Raw genomic sequence first — 16,616 nt, forward strand, 5'->3', positions numbered from 1 at the left:
ATTGTATATATGTACCACATCTTCTTTATCTTACGTGTATTTTACCAGAATTTTTAAAAAATAATTTTTAAAAAGTGAACTCCTTAAAAAAAAAACCTCCTTGAACTAAACACTTAAGATCTGTGCATTTTATTGTATGTAAATTATACTTCAATAAGATAATAAACATGTCTACAGCCAAAAGTATATGATTAAGATAACACACACCTATACAGCTTTGTAGGCTGACAGTGGCCTCTCAGGGGAAGTCTGCTGCTGTTCTCTTTCATTTAGCAATACCCACTCAAAGGCAAAGCCCAACTCAGTGGAATCCAAAAATCCATACAGCTTTTGCACAGCATCATGGGTAAAACCATGGCTCCTCAGGGATAACAATTATTCAAAGAGAAAAATCTGTTCGGCATAGTTAAGCTTTGCCACAGGTTACACTGTTTTCCCGATCCATTTTCCAAGTTATTTTAGAATTAGAGGCCCTCAAGGAAATGTGAAAGGTCACTTAATTCCATGTTCCCCTTCAGAAATACCATAAGTAAATTATTCCAGGCAAGTAAGACTCTAAGACAGTAACCCCACTAGCTGTTCACCTAGGATGATTACAAACTACTGGTGCTGATCTCCAGTTCTTGTCTCTTCTATAACCAGAGCTTCTGTATGTCCATCTGCACCTGGGTTACCCGGACCCCTCCTTCGGAATCACAAACAACAGGCCTCATATTTTGAGACCCAAATTTCAAGGTTGACCAGTACTCTTGATCTCCTGTCTTGTCTCAGCATCATAAATCTTAGGCGTAAAGAAGGGGAGCACCTCATCAGGAAAAGGAACCCTGAATCTAACATCTGGCCTTTCTCTTATAATCTTTCCCAGAGAAACTAAAATCCACTCCATCGTTCTTTATAAAATCCTTGTGATGCAGGAAGGGAGGAGACAGACGGGACCCGAATGAGAAACTATAGTACTGGAGGGAAATGATCGGTAAAGAGGCTGTGAGAAAGTCTGATGTAGCCAGGTGTCCTCTTGTCCTCCTAGGGTTTGTTTGCCTGTAGGTAGGAAAAGAGGTATTATGCAGCCCAGGCCTTTCCTTACCAATACCACCACTTCTGTTCGCCATGAGGGAAGAAAACACTCTTCCTAAATGAACAGGAAAAGCAACTAGGTTTTCCTTCACAGATTTACACTGCTTCAACCTTGGAAATCTGGAAGCGAGCAGAGAATAAACACTGCTCTCTTAAATGTCACATCTTCTTCTGGCACCTCCATGCCCTGCAAATATGCAAGATCTAGCTCTGGGGGCAGTTCCACTCCCCCCTGGATCAGACACTCCCTCAGTGGGCCAGTGCAGGGTTCTATTTCCAAATCTTTCCAGAGTTCAAGCTGACTCTGAAAGAAGAGTACAAAAACAGAACTGTTAAAATTCTCCCACAGTGGATGTCTGATTCACACAGGGAACTTGCTATTTCTGATGCCGCCTCTTCCAGTTTTTTCATTAAAAACCTCACGAAGGGGGGGCGGTGGTGGGATGAATTGGGAGATTGGGATTGACATATATACACTAATATGTATAAAATAGGTAACTAATAAGAACCTGCTGTATTAAAAAAATTAAATTAAATTTAAAAACAAAACAAAACTCATAAAGGCACGGGGAGGCAATGGAAGAAACTCCGTGAACAAAACCCAAAGCTCTAGGACTGACATGAGACGGTGCCAGAAGCTGAGAGGAACTGAAACTAACTTGAGGCAGATGGAGTGAGTGTGTGTGTGTGTGTGTGTGAGAGAGAGAGAGAGAGAGAGAGAAAGTGGGGAGACAGGTTACATGCCTCCATCAGCTGTCTGATGTGGGGATCCATCCAGAAAACCCCAGCCCAGCCCAGCCCAGCCACCTGAGTTGAGAAGCTGTGCGGTGGACCCTTAACTCACCCTACTCATCCCCAAACCAGACAAGAGGTAGAGTAGAGGCAGGGAAAGTGACCAGTGAAAAGAACCCTGGCGGAAATGCATCATTTATATATCAGAGAACCGGGCATTGGGGGTAGGAAAGGATGCTACCTCGGAGAGGCAGAAAGAAACAAAGAGAAAACCAGCTAGAGTTTGGAATTCGGTCAAGCACTGTACAAACAACCTTCTCTCCTGCTTAAAGCTGATGCCAACACAAAAAGGTGCACAGGATGGGACCAAAGTGTCCCGTCCACCCTATCCTTGACAGACACAGTCTATACCTGTGCCGTGCAATGCCATAGCCACAAGTGGTTATGAGTAACTGAAATGCAGCTAGTGTGACAGAGAAAATAACTTTAACTTTTTTTAAATTTTAATTAAGTTTAAAGTTTTAAATTGAGGCAGTATAAGATATTTTTCCATAACACACAGCTGCAATGTTTTGGTGGCGTCACATTTCACTTTAACCATTGCACTGTGCAGTGCACATGTCAGGCACGTTGCATCTGTTCTAGTTTTACATCTAATCACACCGCCAATCCACTTGGTGTCAACGGATTGATTCACTTTCACTGATACTATCTATGGATTGATGCAACATTGTTAATGTGTTTAATTTGAATATGTCTTGCAGACAGCATGAATTACAGTGATATCTATGTAAACTGTAATTTGTAATCACATTTAAATACTTATTTTAATTATAACATTTTCTAGTGTGAAAAAATAGCTATGGACACATTTAAAATTTTTAAATGAAGGCAGCTTACGGATGTGGAATTGAGTGGAGAGGCAGAAGCATTATGACTGGCAGAGTAAGGAAAAAGAGATTCAATTGGCATAAGAGTTAGTGAATTAACTGGGACAGGTGCCGTTTTAAAAGTGATATGCGGGGACTTCCCTAATGGTCCAGCGGGGAAGACTCCGCACTCCCCAATGCAGGGGGCCTGGGTTCCATCCCTGGTCGGGGAACTAGATCCCACACGCCGCAACTGAAAAGATCCTGCATGCCACAACTAAAACCCAGTGTGGCAAAAATAAGTAAATAAATATTTTTTTAAAATAAATAAAAGTGGGCTTCCCTGGTGGCGCAGTGGTTGAGAATCCGCCTGCCGATGCAGGGGACGCGGGTTCGTGCCCCGGTCCGGGAAGATCCCACATGCCGCAGAGTGGCTGGGCCCGTGAGCCATGGCCGCTGAGCCTGCGCGTCCGGAGCCTGTGCTCAGCAAAGGGAGAGGCCACGGCACTGAGAAGCCCGCGTACCGCAAAAAAAAAAAAAAAAAAAAAAAAATCTTAAAAATAAATAAAAGTGATATGTTTTTCATTTTAAAGTCAAATCAATTCTAAAAAAGATGAACCAGTTTTTTCAATGTGGATGCAAATATTAAAGGAAAATAATTTTTTGGTACTTAAGTTTTTTGGAAAACTTTTATGTATGGTTGAAATAATGTGAGTATGTGAATCTACATGAAAACTAAATTTTATTAAATCTAAATACAGATCAAATATTTTTGATGAAACTTCAGCAATAGAATTCAGATGTTCTGTCAGTGTAAAATACACACTGGTTTGTTAAGACTTAGTACGAAAAGAATACTGTAAAATATCTCATTAATCATTTCTTACACTGATTATACATTGAAATGATAATACTTTGAATCTGTTGGGTAAGATAATTGATATTATTAATTTCACCTGTATCTTTATTTTTTTTAATGTGACTACTAGAAAATTCAAACTTACATTTGTGGCTCACTTTATATTTTATTACATACCTTGTGTAATAATAATTATGATAGCTATTGTTGAGCAATTATAATGTGTCAGACACTGTTCTAAACACTTTACGTGAATGATTATCTCAGATTATCTCTTTTAGATCTCACCAAGAAAATTATTTATCTTCTTGGTGCCTTAATTACCCCATTCATTAAAAAAAGAAAGAAAAACACATTATGGGTGTATGACAAAAGAACAAAAGCCTCAGAATATTTAAAGGCAAAGCTTATCCCTGAAAATAACCCACTTAATTATTCATAAGAAACATTCAGGGAACCACTGGCAGAAGAACATTCTATATAAGAGGAGAAAATAATTAGCATAATAACATCAAGAAATCCTTTGAGACTAAAGAGTTTGGCTTAAATATTCTGTATTCAGCACATCAAGGCTGAGATTAATTTTCTATGATCACCCGTTTCCTCCCTCCTGAGTGGCAAGAGATATATATTTTTTTGGTTTAATTTTATAAGAAATTTACTTTTGAAAAACAGTGACTTTTTTATTTTTTAAATTTATGTTTGGCTGCATTTGGTCTTTGTTGCTGCGCACTGGCTTTCTCTAGTTGTGGAGAGCAGGGTCCACTTGTCGTTGCGGTACGTGGGCTTCTCATTGCAGTGGCTTCTCTCGTTGCAGAGCAAGGGCTCTAGGCGCGCGGGCTTCAGTAGTTGCGGCTCGCGGGCTCAGTAGTTGTGACGCACGGGCTTAGTTGCTCTGTGGCATGTGGGATCTTCCTGGACCAGGGCTCGAACCCGTGTCCCCTGCATTGGCAGGCGGATTCTTAACCACTCCTCCACCTGGGAAGTCCCATGGTAAGAGATTTTATTTTTAAAACACTCGTGTGTATTTAAGAGGGCTTACCAAATCATATCTAAACAATATTCTTTTCACTACTGTTTGGATTCAACTATTTTTCCCCCATAAAAATAAATCCTCCAGCAGGAGTCCTTCTAAAAGACATGGAGACTATCTGCAAAGATCATAAAAAATCTAATATTAACACCTTAAGAGGGACTTCCCTGGTGGTCCCGTGATAAAGAATCCACCTTACATTGCAGGGGGCGCGGGTTTCATCCCTGGTCGGGGAACTAAGCCCATGCGCCACAACTACTGAGCTCACAGCGCCTCAACTAGAGAGCCTGCGAGAGCAAACTACAGAGCTCTGTAGCCCATGCGCCACAATTTGAGAAGACAAAACCTCCGCACAACTAGAGAGAAGCCCAGGAGCTGCAATGAAAGACCCCGCATGCATCTACAACCCCAGTTCATGCTGCAACTAAGACCCAATGAAGCCAAAAAAATAAATAAAAAAATAATAATAATAAAAAACCACCTTAAGAGATCACAGAAAAGATAAAACAGAAAATACTGGGTAGCTTTTAAAAAATAACCTTTATTTATTGTAAAATGTATGTGGAAGAAAATTTATTATTTGGTTTTATTTCTGTTTTAGCAACCTCAGGATTTTGTAATTGTAACAATGACGTATGGACCAGGATAGTTAGCATTAATTTTATTTGTCACCTCTCTTTCCCTCCAGTTGTTATTATTTAAGTTGCCTGCATGGTCTGATCAACTTGTTTCCCAAACCCAGTGAGAATATGGGCAGAGGTAGAATTTTCCAGTGCAGTGCTAAAAATTATGGATCTTTCCTACAAATGGAAAAAAAATCAACTTTCATAGAATTTTAGAGACTATAAGGTCTTAAGTAATCACATCTATTTCCCCCTTTGATTTTATTTTGTAAATTATTAAGTCAACTTTAAGCACTGAAAAGGTCATTTAAAATAAAAGTAAACTTACCATCAACTTTCACTTACTGTTTGTTCCAATCTTTTAGCACAGTTGTAATCACAGTATGTATATAATTTTATGTTCTACTCTCTCCTCTTAATTTTCCTAATTCTACACAATCATCATATTTATTTTACTAAATTTATATTCTTCCACTGTATTGATATAATTTATTCAATGTCCCTCTACTATTGGTTGTTCAGGTTTTTTTAATGCTATGACTACAATCTTTAGAGTTAGCATTGTAGATTTTATTCTTCTTTTGACCTATTCCTTGTGATATCTGATAATTATATTTCCAGTTGTCCTCCAAATTTAAAAGGATATCCAAATCCCAGCCAGCCATAAGCTTGTTTGCTTGCTTTATTTATTTATTTACTATTTATTTATAGTTTAATATTTAGGAGGTGTAGTACTGAAGCTTATCGTTGGTTTAACTTGCTTTTTTGAATGAGTAGCAGGAACGCTCTCTTCTCTTTTTCCACTTGTATCCTTCTTTGTGAATTATTTGTTTGCATTTTTTGCCCATTTGGGGGATCTTGGTGCTTCACTAACACATTTCCAGAAATTATGAATATATTATAAAATTTAATATTTTATATCAAGAATTTATTATGTATCTTTCCAATTTCATATTCTCCTTTTAGCACAGTCAAAATTCGTGAGAAAAAATGTAAATCATACCTTTGTACTTTGTACTCTTCCCATCTTTTCCTTCATACTCTTCCCTCTTATTATTACTTCAATGGTTAGAAAAGTCTCTTTTTTGGTGAAATGTTGATAATTGTTGAGCTGGGTGAGGAACAGGTATATGGAGCTTCATTTTACTCTTCTCCCACTTTGGGTATATGTGGGGAAAAGTCCATAATGAAAACTTTTTTAAAAAGTATCTCTTCCCCATTGCTAGAATGAGTGCTTTATTTTATTTCTACTAGTTTTTCTCCCACCCCTTTCATGTTCCATTTGAGGAAACTCTTGCCCGGGAGGTTCGTCACTCGCTTACTATATGACTCATCCAGTTTTCTACCCACTAAACTTAGTCTTCTTTTTTAGGCCTGGGGAAAATACCCAATGGCACGGCTATTTGGAAAGAGCTAGAATTCAATTCAAGAAAGTCTGGCTAGAAGATCCCAAGTAGCTGGTGCTTTATCCCTACAAGCTTACTCCAACGCTGCTCCACCAGCGAGACATGAGGAGACCAGGGGTGTGCTAATAAACTAACAGCCGGCTCTCCAGGGAAAGAAAACCCTGGTTTGTCTCCATTTCTTTGGTTTAAATATTTACAACATGACCAATTTCAACTTACTTATGTGGTGTCACTGAACTTGGAGCTGGGAATAAGCAGGCAGTTGTACACCATTATATAGTATTTGCACCACACAGACATAAGAGACCATATATAATAGTAAAATGTAGTGAAATAATTGGCAAGTGATGGGTTGTTTTAAATAAAACTTATTTAAAAATAAATAAATACGTAAAACGTATTTATAAATGTCTATTTTAATGTAATGTATTTATGCCTAAGTTCATTTAACTGAATTTTTTTAAATTGATTTATTTTATTTATTTATTTTTGGCTGCGTTGGGTCTTCGTTGCTGCGCGTGGGCTTTCTCTAGTTGCGGGGAGCAGGGGCTACTCTTCGCTGCGGTGCGTGGGCTTCTCGTTGCGGTGGCTTCCTTTGTTGCAGAGCGAGGGCTCTAGGAGCGCAGGCTTTAGTAGCTGTGGCCCACGGGCTTAGTTGCTCCATGGCATGTGGGATCTTCCCGGACCAGGACTCGAACCCGTGTCCCCTTCACGGGCAGGCAGTTTCTTAGCCACTGCGCCACCAGGGAAGCCCTAACTGAATTTTAAATAGTGGCTATATTTAACAATCAGCTTGCAAAACCCCTGAACGTTTAACAACCATCTCTGATGGATTGATACAAGAACGCTCCAGCACACCACTGGGAGAACAGAGATGAAGGATGATTTTCTTTTTAATTGTGGTAAAATATGCATAACAAAACTTACCATTTTAACAATTTTTAAGTGTACAATTCAGTGGCATTAATTACTTTCCCCAAATCATGCAACCATCACCACATCCCAAACAGAAACCCTGTACCCATTAAATAAGAACTCGATATTCCCCCCTCACCCCAGCCTCGGTTAACCACCATTCTACTTCCTGTCTCTATGAATTTGAATTTGGCTTTTCTAGGCATCTCCTATATGTGGAATCATATTTGTTCTTTTGTGTCTGGATTATCTCACCTGGCATAATGTTCTCAAAGTTCTTCTATCAATATGTTTGAGCACATATCAGAAATTCATTCCTTCTTAAGGGTAAAAGCAGGAGTTTAAGACCAATATTTAAGGCCACCTTTTTTTTTTTTTTTTTTTTTTTTTTTTTTTTGCGGTACGCGGGCCTCTCACTGTTGTGGCCTCTCCCGTTGCGGAGCACAGGCTCCGGACGCGCAGGCTCAGCGGCCATGGCTCACGGGCTCAGTCGCTCCACGGCATGTGGGATCTTCCCGGACCAGGGCACGAACCCGTGTCTCCTGCATCGGCAGGCGGATTCTCAACCACTGCGCCACCAGGGAAGCCCTAAGGCCACCTTTAGTGCCCACGCAACCATGGCTGGCTTGGAGGGAGGGTGTGTGGATGCCACTTCATCTTCTCCCTCCTGAGGAATAAGCCTTCCCCAGATTCACTGAAGTACAGAAAACCCTGGGAATCCAGTCCACCCAAAGCATGGCTCTGGTAGGGAGGTCACGGGGCAGCTTTAATAGGGAGCACAAAAGAACCTGAAAAAGGTAGAAGGCGCCATGTGCCTGATTAAAATCCTACTATGTTTATCTTTTCAATAAATCCAGACCAGTTTTTCAATCTATAAGAAGTTCATACAACCTAGTGGCTGTGAAAGTGTGGTTCCCAGACCAAGAACGTCACCACCAACTGAGAATTTGTTAAAAGTGTAAATTCTCAGGCCCAACCTCAGACCTACAGAATCCAAAACTCTGGGGCTGGGGCCCAGCAATTTAGTTTTTAAGAAGCCCACCAGGTGATTCTGATGCATTCTCAAATTTGAGAACCACTGCTTTAGAGTAATGATTCTAGATTCCAACTACTGATGCCTGAAATGGTCCCCAAACCACCCCATGGGCATTTTATAAGTGTAGATTCCCACTTATGATCTTACATCAAGAATAAGGTAATGGGGGGAAAAAACAGGCAAAATTTTATTAATGGAAGGGGGGGTATCATAACATTAACACCGTTTAATATATACAAGCATAGCTGTGCATAAATATGACTCAGGAAACATGTTTGCCAAAGATTATTTAAACAGGAGAGTTCTCAAAACCACCCACTGCAAACATGCTTTACTTCTGGCAGGCCCGATCTGTTAATTTATAAGATCTGTGAAACTCCAAATTCAAGTCTCTTCCTACATGTGAGTGCTGGCCTAGGCTATAAAGGAATATAAATATAAATATAAAATAAATAAATATATATAACAAATATATAAAAATATAAAATAAAATATAAATATAAAAATAAATATATAAAATATAAATATTCAGCACTGGAGGTAGGAGGCTGGGAATCCAGAACAAGGGCGGAGCTCCAGTCCCTGCTCCAAGATTCAACCCCACTATGAGAGTCAGTTTATTCTGGCATAAATCTGAGATAGCTGTGTCTATTGTGCAGGATTTCTGCCAGGATTCGCAATAATATCAATCCCCATTATACCCTCCTTCCTCATCAAGAGAACCTTCATGAGTTGACAGACTGGGTCTGGTAAACCAGGAAGGTGGGACTCCCCAGGAAGAAATAATGACTGGTCCAAGGCAAGCCCATTCCAACCGCAACAATGGTCTATGAGTGGCCACGTGACACACTCTGGCCAATGAGAAACAAAGGCAAGCCTGCCAAGAGGCTTGGAGACAGAGTGTCCCCCAGGCTAAAAAAGATAAGAGTCATCCTACCAACTTCCTCCTTCCTTCTGACCTTGGATGATGTCAGGACTTGGCGTCTGGAGCTATGGCTTGAAAAGGATTCTAATTAGTACAGAGGGTAAAGCACCTAGCACAGTACCTGGGAAAAGTCCTCAAACTTTAGTGTGCACAAAAATCACTCAGGGAGTATTCAGAAAAATGGATTTGGGGGATGCTAGACTCTAGAGCTTGAGTCAGTAAATCCTGGGTGGGGCTCAAAGACCTTCTATAATCAAGTTCCAATAAGCACCCCTGCTTATTCCCCTCACCCCCAGTTCCAGGCCCCGATTCTCATTTAGGTAGTCCCTGCATGAGACCCCTCCATTCCAAAACTGCCACTTGCTGTGTGGGCAGGCACTCATCGTATTTAATTAAATAGTTATTTTTGCCCCAATCAGGTACTAGGCATTGTGAGAGAAACAGAGATGAAGATGATCTTGCTCTCAAGGAGCATGTAAGCTAGTAAGAGAAACAAAACAGGTATATAACCAATCCAATGACAAAGCAGCACTTGGCAACTATTATAAGACCTTCAGGGCAGTGAGAGGCTACAGACTAAGTTGTTCCACTACCACCCAAGAGAGTCAAAAAGCTCTCATTTGATTAAAGCTTAGAAAGACAGACAGGATTTAAACAACAAAGAGGTCTGTAGGCAAAGACAGTAAAAACAAAGCCTCAGCTCTGATTATGAATGGTAAGACTTATTTGGAAAAGAATATAGTTGACCCTTGAACAATACAGGTTTGAACTTCCCCAGGGCCACTTATACCTGAGATTTTTTCACTAAATTCTACTGCACCAGTACACCATCCACAGAAGGTTGAACCCATGGGTGTAGAAGCAAGGATACTGAGGAACCAAGGGTAAGTGGCTGGACTGTAAAGTGACACGTGGATTTTCAACTGTGCAGGAAGTGAACAACACCCGAGTTGTTCAAGGGTCAAATGCATTACATGTGGAGTTGGGCTGGTTTAAGGACATGAAGAGAGTAGAGATAAAGGCTGGAACAGTCATTTTCAAAACTGGGTCATTCTGTGGGGCTTAGAGGTTGAACTGAATTTTCCAGGCCATGAAAAATAGCACATTCATTCAGCATCCCTTTGGTGAGCACCTACTGTGCACTGGGCCAGAGGACTTGGGGCACATGGCCCTGCCCTCAGAGGAGCTCAAAGCTGAGGGGAGGGCACAGGCCTATAATCAGGCACAAAAGTGTGAACATTCCTGTGGTAGGGGAATCACAGGGAGACAGGAGCACCCAGGGGAGACCCCTCACCCAGATTAAGCCAATCAGGGATGAAGACTATGTCCAAGCCAAACCTTAAAGAGTTGGCCTAGGGGCTTCCCTGGTGGTGCAGTGGGTCAGAGTCCGCCTGCCGATGCAGGGGACACGGGTTCGTGCCCCGGTCCGGGAAGATCCCACATGCCGCGGAGCGGCTGGGCCCCTGAGCCATGGCCGCTGAGCCTGCGCGTCTGGAGCCTGTGCTCCGCAACGGGAGAGGCCACGACAGTGAGAGGCCCGCGTACCACACACACACAAAAAAAAAACCTTGTCCCCTTCCCAGCTCCATCAGAAAGGGCCTGTTCAGCCTCTACCCAGATATCTCTGGTGAGAGACTCCCACCAGCTCCAAAGCCACCCAGCCTACGGGTTTCAAAAGTCACTTCCTTAAGTCCAACCAGAACCTGCCATCCAAAAATTCCTGCCCAGCTCTGCCCAGTGCCACAAAGAGTGAGTCTATTCCCTCATCCACAAGCCAAGCCCTTCCCGAATTTAGGGCCATTCACCTGTATCCCCACACTACTGCCAGGTCCAGTTCTTCCCACCATGGTTTACATATCAGCTTGACCAGAAGAAAGTTGAAAAGGCAAAGAAAAACATTGGTCAAGATTTAGTTAATAAGCCAGGAAGCCACAAATCCAAATGCCAAATCACTTTGAACCAAGCACTGACAGAGCTACAGTAGGACAGGGAGAATAACAGAACAGGCTTTAGTATCCAGCAGCTCGATTTAAATCTGTTTGCAAGGGGTCTGACCTTGACTAAGGACCACCACTTGGAGCCTCAGGATCCTCTTCTGTAAAACAAGCTTAATAACCCCACCTCAGGTTGAAATAAAGATTAAATGAGTAACCTAGCACGGCTGTTACTCAAAGTCCCTCCGGGGAGGATACTGCAGCATCCACCAAACTGCCTCCATAAGTAGCCCTAACTGCAGTAAAAGCAAACTCCCAAAGGTTAGGTTTGGGTCAAATTGCAGCCCAAAGCCCAGGCAAAAAGTTTAGAAGTGTCTGTTTTATACAAAGAAGGTATCTAAATTTTGAATCCTACTACAAAGTATTATCTGTAATTGGTTTTGTATGAAAAGTGTTTTTATCCTCAAATACCTGGATAAAATTGACACCCAAGGAAAATTCCCCCTCTTGTTTATTCTGAAGCTAAAAGTACTCCCTGGCGCAAGGTCTGTTATCCCGGTGCCTGCCCCTCACCTCCATCTCCTTTGGAGAAGAGCAGGTTTAGTCTACAAGCAGTTGAGCAAGGCTGGGAAACAAATGAGCGGCTAGACATAAGCAAAGAAATGGGCTGCAACATACAGTCTGAGGATGACCAAGCGGCTTCTCACCCTACAGATGCTGAGGGCTGGTGTGCTCGGGCTTGACCGCAAATGTTACCCTCTAAGTAGCTTTCAGAGAAAAATTATCCCTAACCAAATGCAAGAACATCTAGGAGGGAAATTCACAGACACCTTTGATCCAGTAGTTGTGTGTATGTCTGTGCCCGCACGTGTACCCCCAAAGCAATAGAAATCTGATCTAAGCTGATGTAGGGGATCCGGCCGTGGCCAGAAAGGGCTCTGGGAAGTCAGCCGGTGCCGGGCGGCTATGGTTACCCATTTCCTCATCCCTGTCTCCTCCCTCTGCTGCTTGCTCTTCCACCTCTGTCATCTGAGAATTCCCTGGCAACTAAAGAGCAAGCGTTTCCCTATCAAGAGAGTTACTTGCAATGTAAGGAGGAGGTGGAGGGTTCTAGAACTGATGGACAACGGGGTGGATCATTTGTGGGGGGGACCCTATTCATTCTTCCCACTGTCAGCTGGAGAGAGCAGATGCCCACTTTTCATGAAAGCTGTGGGTTACTCAGGACCCACATGTTCCCAACAGCTTGCAGAAGACTTGCATCAATTTGGGAAACAAAGTTGGGCAGATTGTTGAAAAGCAATAACCTCTTTGGTCCCAAAGTCTCCAGCTGGTTAAAACCATGACAGAAGAGTGAGGCTGTGCCATCGGCAGGCTCAGGTCATGGATCTCATGATATTATCAGATTCCCATGTGCCAGGCATTGTGCTGAGGACGTTAGGTACACAAGGAGAGAAAGGGTAAGAGACTAGGAGAAAGGAGTACGTTTCTTAAACGGAGGAAAGAATTTAAAAAGCAAAACTTGGGTGCTGGACTGAGTCAGCTCCAGGGAATATTACTCAATCCTTTGCAATGCATAAATCCAGCACCGTGCTTGGCACATGAACTCAATAAATAACTGCGGTGGTCTCTAACTGGTGTACATCCTGAGCTGCATAAACTGCTCTGGAGGTCCTCCTGGAAGGTGCCGGTGGACAAGGGCGGTGTTTGCCTCTCCCTTGCCCACCCGGAGCGAGTCTGGCCCGCTCCACCCTGTGCCTGCCCGGGCGCGTCCGCAGGCCGGCCGCGGGCACCCCCTCCTGGGAGCGGCGCGGCGCCGGACCCGCCACCCCCGCGAGGCTTTCCCGGGCTGTCGTGCCCCTTCCGGAGCCCGGGACCCCCTTACCCCTGGGGCCGAGACGGGACGGCGCTCCTTCTCTGCGGTCACCGAGATCACACCCTGGCGGGGCCGGGCATTGGGTCTTATCCCAGGCGGACCCGCCCCGCTTCGGGGTGGAGACTGAGCCCGAGTTCCTGGTTGTCCCTCTCTGCCCACGAGACCGGAAAAGCCCACGCGGGCGAAGCGCCCCGGGACGCCGGGGCCGGGACCGCCGCGCCTGGCGCCCGGGGAGGGGCTGCACCGACCGGGAGCCCGCGCGTCGCGCTCTCGGCTTTGTCCCCAGCCTGGATCCCAGCCTGCCCGGCCCCGCCCGGCCCCGCTCGGGTTCCCTCGAGTCGAAGCAGTCGGACTCTCAGGTCTCCGGTGCCCGGGCGCCCCTACACCCTCGGAGGGCCGCGCTCCGGGACCTCTCCCGCACACGCCCTGCGCCCACCGCGGCCGGATTTCCTGCCGAGAGTCGAAGCTTCCTCCCCGAGACACTGCACTTTCTCACGCCGGAAAAGTGGAAAGGGAAATCAGGACGGCACATTTCGTTTCCCTCTCAACACTATACATACCCCAAAGTTCCCCGCAGTCCCACTTCTCCCCTGAGAAAAGCCGAGTTCCCTTTCCTTTGGGGAACCTTTGGAAATGCGAGTTCGGAGCAGTTCCAGATATTTCTCTCTACCATTACCTGGGTTCGCTACTGGTCAAGTAGCTCCCGGGTTCGGCCTTGAAGCAGCGCTCTCCCCTTATTATACAGTCTTTGTTCGTATCTGCCTCCCCGATTGGACTCAAACTAGGCACTGACTGGGTCTAAGTGATCTTTGCACTCACACCCAGTACCGTTCTGGCGCATGAATGCTCGCATAATGAACCCATTAGGTATATCGGCAAATTCGGATTTCATTTAACAGAGGGTAGGTAGCTTTGGGGACTGGGTGTGTTTTTTTAAGAATCGATTTTATTTATTTATTTTTTATTTTTGGTTGCGTTGAGTCTTCGTTGCAGCGCACTGGCTTTCTCTAGTTGCAGCAAGCGTGGGCTACTCTGCATTGCGGTGCGCAGGCTTCGCAGTGCGGTGTCTTCTCTTGTTGCAGAGGAGCGTGGGCTTCAGGAGCTGTGGCTAGCGGACTCCAGAGCACAGGCTTGCGGATCTGCCCGCTAGCTGTGGCTAGCGGACTCCAGGATCAATCCCCTGCATTGGCAGGCGGATTCTTAACCACTGCGCCACCAGGGAAGTCCCTGGGGAGTGTGTTTTATATCCAACAGATCAAAATGCAAGTGACTGTTAAAGCTGGAGAGGTGAGCGTCCCTGGTGGCCCAGTGGTTAAGAATCCGCCTGCCAATGCATGAGCCACAGGTTTGAGCCCTGGTCCGGGAAGATCCCACATGCCGCGGAGCAACTAAGCCGGTGCGCCATAACTACGAGCCTGTGCTCTAGAGCCGTGAGCCACAACTACTGAGCCCACGTGCCGCAACTATTGAAGCCCGTGTGCCGAGAGCCTGTGCTCCGCAACAGGAGAAGCCACTGCAATGAGAAGCATGCGCACGGCAATGAAGAGTAGCCCCCGCTCACAGCAACGAAGACCCAACGCAGCCAGAAATAAATGAATAAATAAATTTATATTTTAAAAAAAGCTGGAGAGGTAACATTAAGTTATTTAATTAAGATGCAACTAAAGCAGGTGGTTTAATATGGGTAAGAGCATGGGTTTGGGGATCAGACTGATTTGGATTCTACACTTGGTCAGCCCCTTTTCTCTGCTTGATACCTTTAAGTTTCTGAGCTTCAGTTTATGAACTAACGTGGAGTAAACTAAAGAAGACAAACAGTGGGGGAAAAAATGAAATAAGGATAATTCATTTCCTCAGAGGGATTAGACCCACTACTTAATCCTTAAAAAAATTAATAAAATAAAAAAGAAAAGGTTAGAAGTGGAGCAGGTGCACCCTGCCAAGATCACCTTTACTAGGCGGGTGTACCCAGCTCACAGCGCCCCTTTTCTCCCCATAACTGCCCTCATGCGAGGTTGGGAAGCCACAGTCAATGCTAACCTTACAGGGTACAAAAGGCCAAGAATTAATCTATGATATCCTTCCTATTCCAGAGCTCCCATGGGCTTAGGCTGAGGCTAAATTTCAGCAGAAACCACCTCTGTCCTTTGCTTCTTCCTTTGCGTTGTCCTGCTTGACTCACAGGTTCTCCTGAGAATACCCCCTCACTAAGACACTTACACAAGAACCCCTATCTCAGGCTTTGCTTCTAGGCAACCTGATCTGTGAGTATTTTATTTCATTTAATGTTTTAAGTTTTTTTATGAGTATTTTAAAAATTAATATAGGGACTTCCCTGGCTGTCCAGTGGTTAAGACTTTGCCTTTCAGGGCATGGGGTGAAGGTTCGATCCCTGGTCAGGGAACTAAGATCCCACATGACTCTCGGCCAAAAACCCAAAACATAAAACAGAAGCAATATTGTAACAAATTCAATAAGAACTTTTTAAAAAATGGACCCATCCAAAAAAAATCCAAAAAAAATAAAGTAAACAAATCAACAGCCTCTGAGCTGTTAAATTAATTAATTAATTAATTAATTAATTTAACAGTTGAAATTAAAGACTCAAAGGAGACTTTAAACTAAAGATAGAAGAATGAACACATGCATTTGCCTTGCTCCCTCTTGAAATCTGACTAAAACAATAGTAGATTTTTTGAAAGAATGAAATAGGGCACATTTGTAGCAACATGATGGACCTAGAGATTATCATAAAAAGGGAAGTAAGTCAGAAAGTGAAAGATCAAATACCATATGATATCACTTATATGCGGAATCTAAAATATGACGCAAATGACTATATCTACAAAACAGAAACACTCACAGACAGAGAACAGACTTGTGGACTTGTGGTTGCCAAGGGGGAGGGGGTTGGGAGAGGGAAGGATTGGGAGTTTGGGATTAGTAGATGCAAACTATTATATATAAATACGATGGATAAACAACAAGTTCCTACTGTCTAGCACAAGGAACTATATTCAATATCCTGTGATAAACCATAATGGAAAAGAACATGAAAAAGAATATACGTATATGTAACTAAATCACTTTGCTTTACATCAGAAATTAACATAACATTGTAAATCAACTATACTTCAGTAAAAAAATTTTTTTTAATAGTAGACTTAAAAAAAACTCTCAAGAGGGACTTCCTGGGTGGTCCAGTGATTAAGACTCCACGCTCCCAATGCAGGGGGCCAGGGTTCGATCCCTGGTCAGAAAACTAGATCCGGCATGACTCAGCTAAGAGCCTGCATGCCACAACTAAAAGATCCTGCATGCCGCAACTGAAGAT

The 16,616-nt window shown here is 43.6% G+C and overlaps 1 protein-coding gene across 3 annotated transcripts in view; it reads right to left on the minus strand.

Annotated features, from left to right (window-relative positions):
• The window catches only part of ANXA4 (annexin A4), a 70,322-nt gene extending 56,184 nt beyond the window's left edge, over positions 1–14,138 (minus strand). The window contains exon 1 of one of the 3 annotated variants that reach the window (XM_067007451.1): positions 13,959–14,138. The gene's annotated coding sequence lies outside the window, so the exon portion shown is untranslated. Of the gene's footprint in view, positions 1–13,291; positions 13,726–13,958 lie in introns of those variants that run through there. The other 2 variants (XM_059079828.2, XM_067007450.1) reach the window with 2 other exon arrangements.
• Between the last annotated feature and the right edge of the window lie 2,478 nt (positions 14,139–16,616).

The sequence above is a fragment of the Kogia breviceps genome, chromosome 11, assembly GCF_026419965.1.
Source record: "Kogia breviceps isolate mKogBre1 chromosome 11, mKogBre1 haplotype 1, whole genome shotgun sequence".
NCBI classification, from domain to species: domain Eukaryota; kingdom Metazoa; phylum Chordata; class Mammalia; order Artiodactyla; family Physeteridae; genus Kogia; species Kogia breviceps.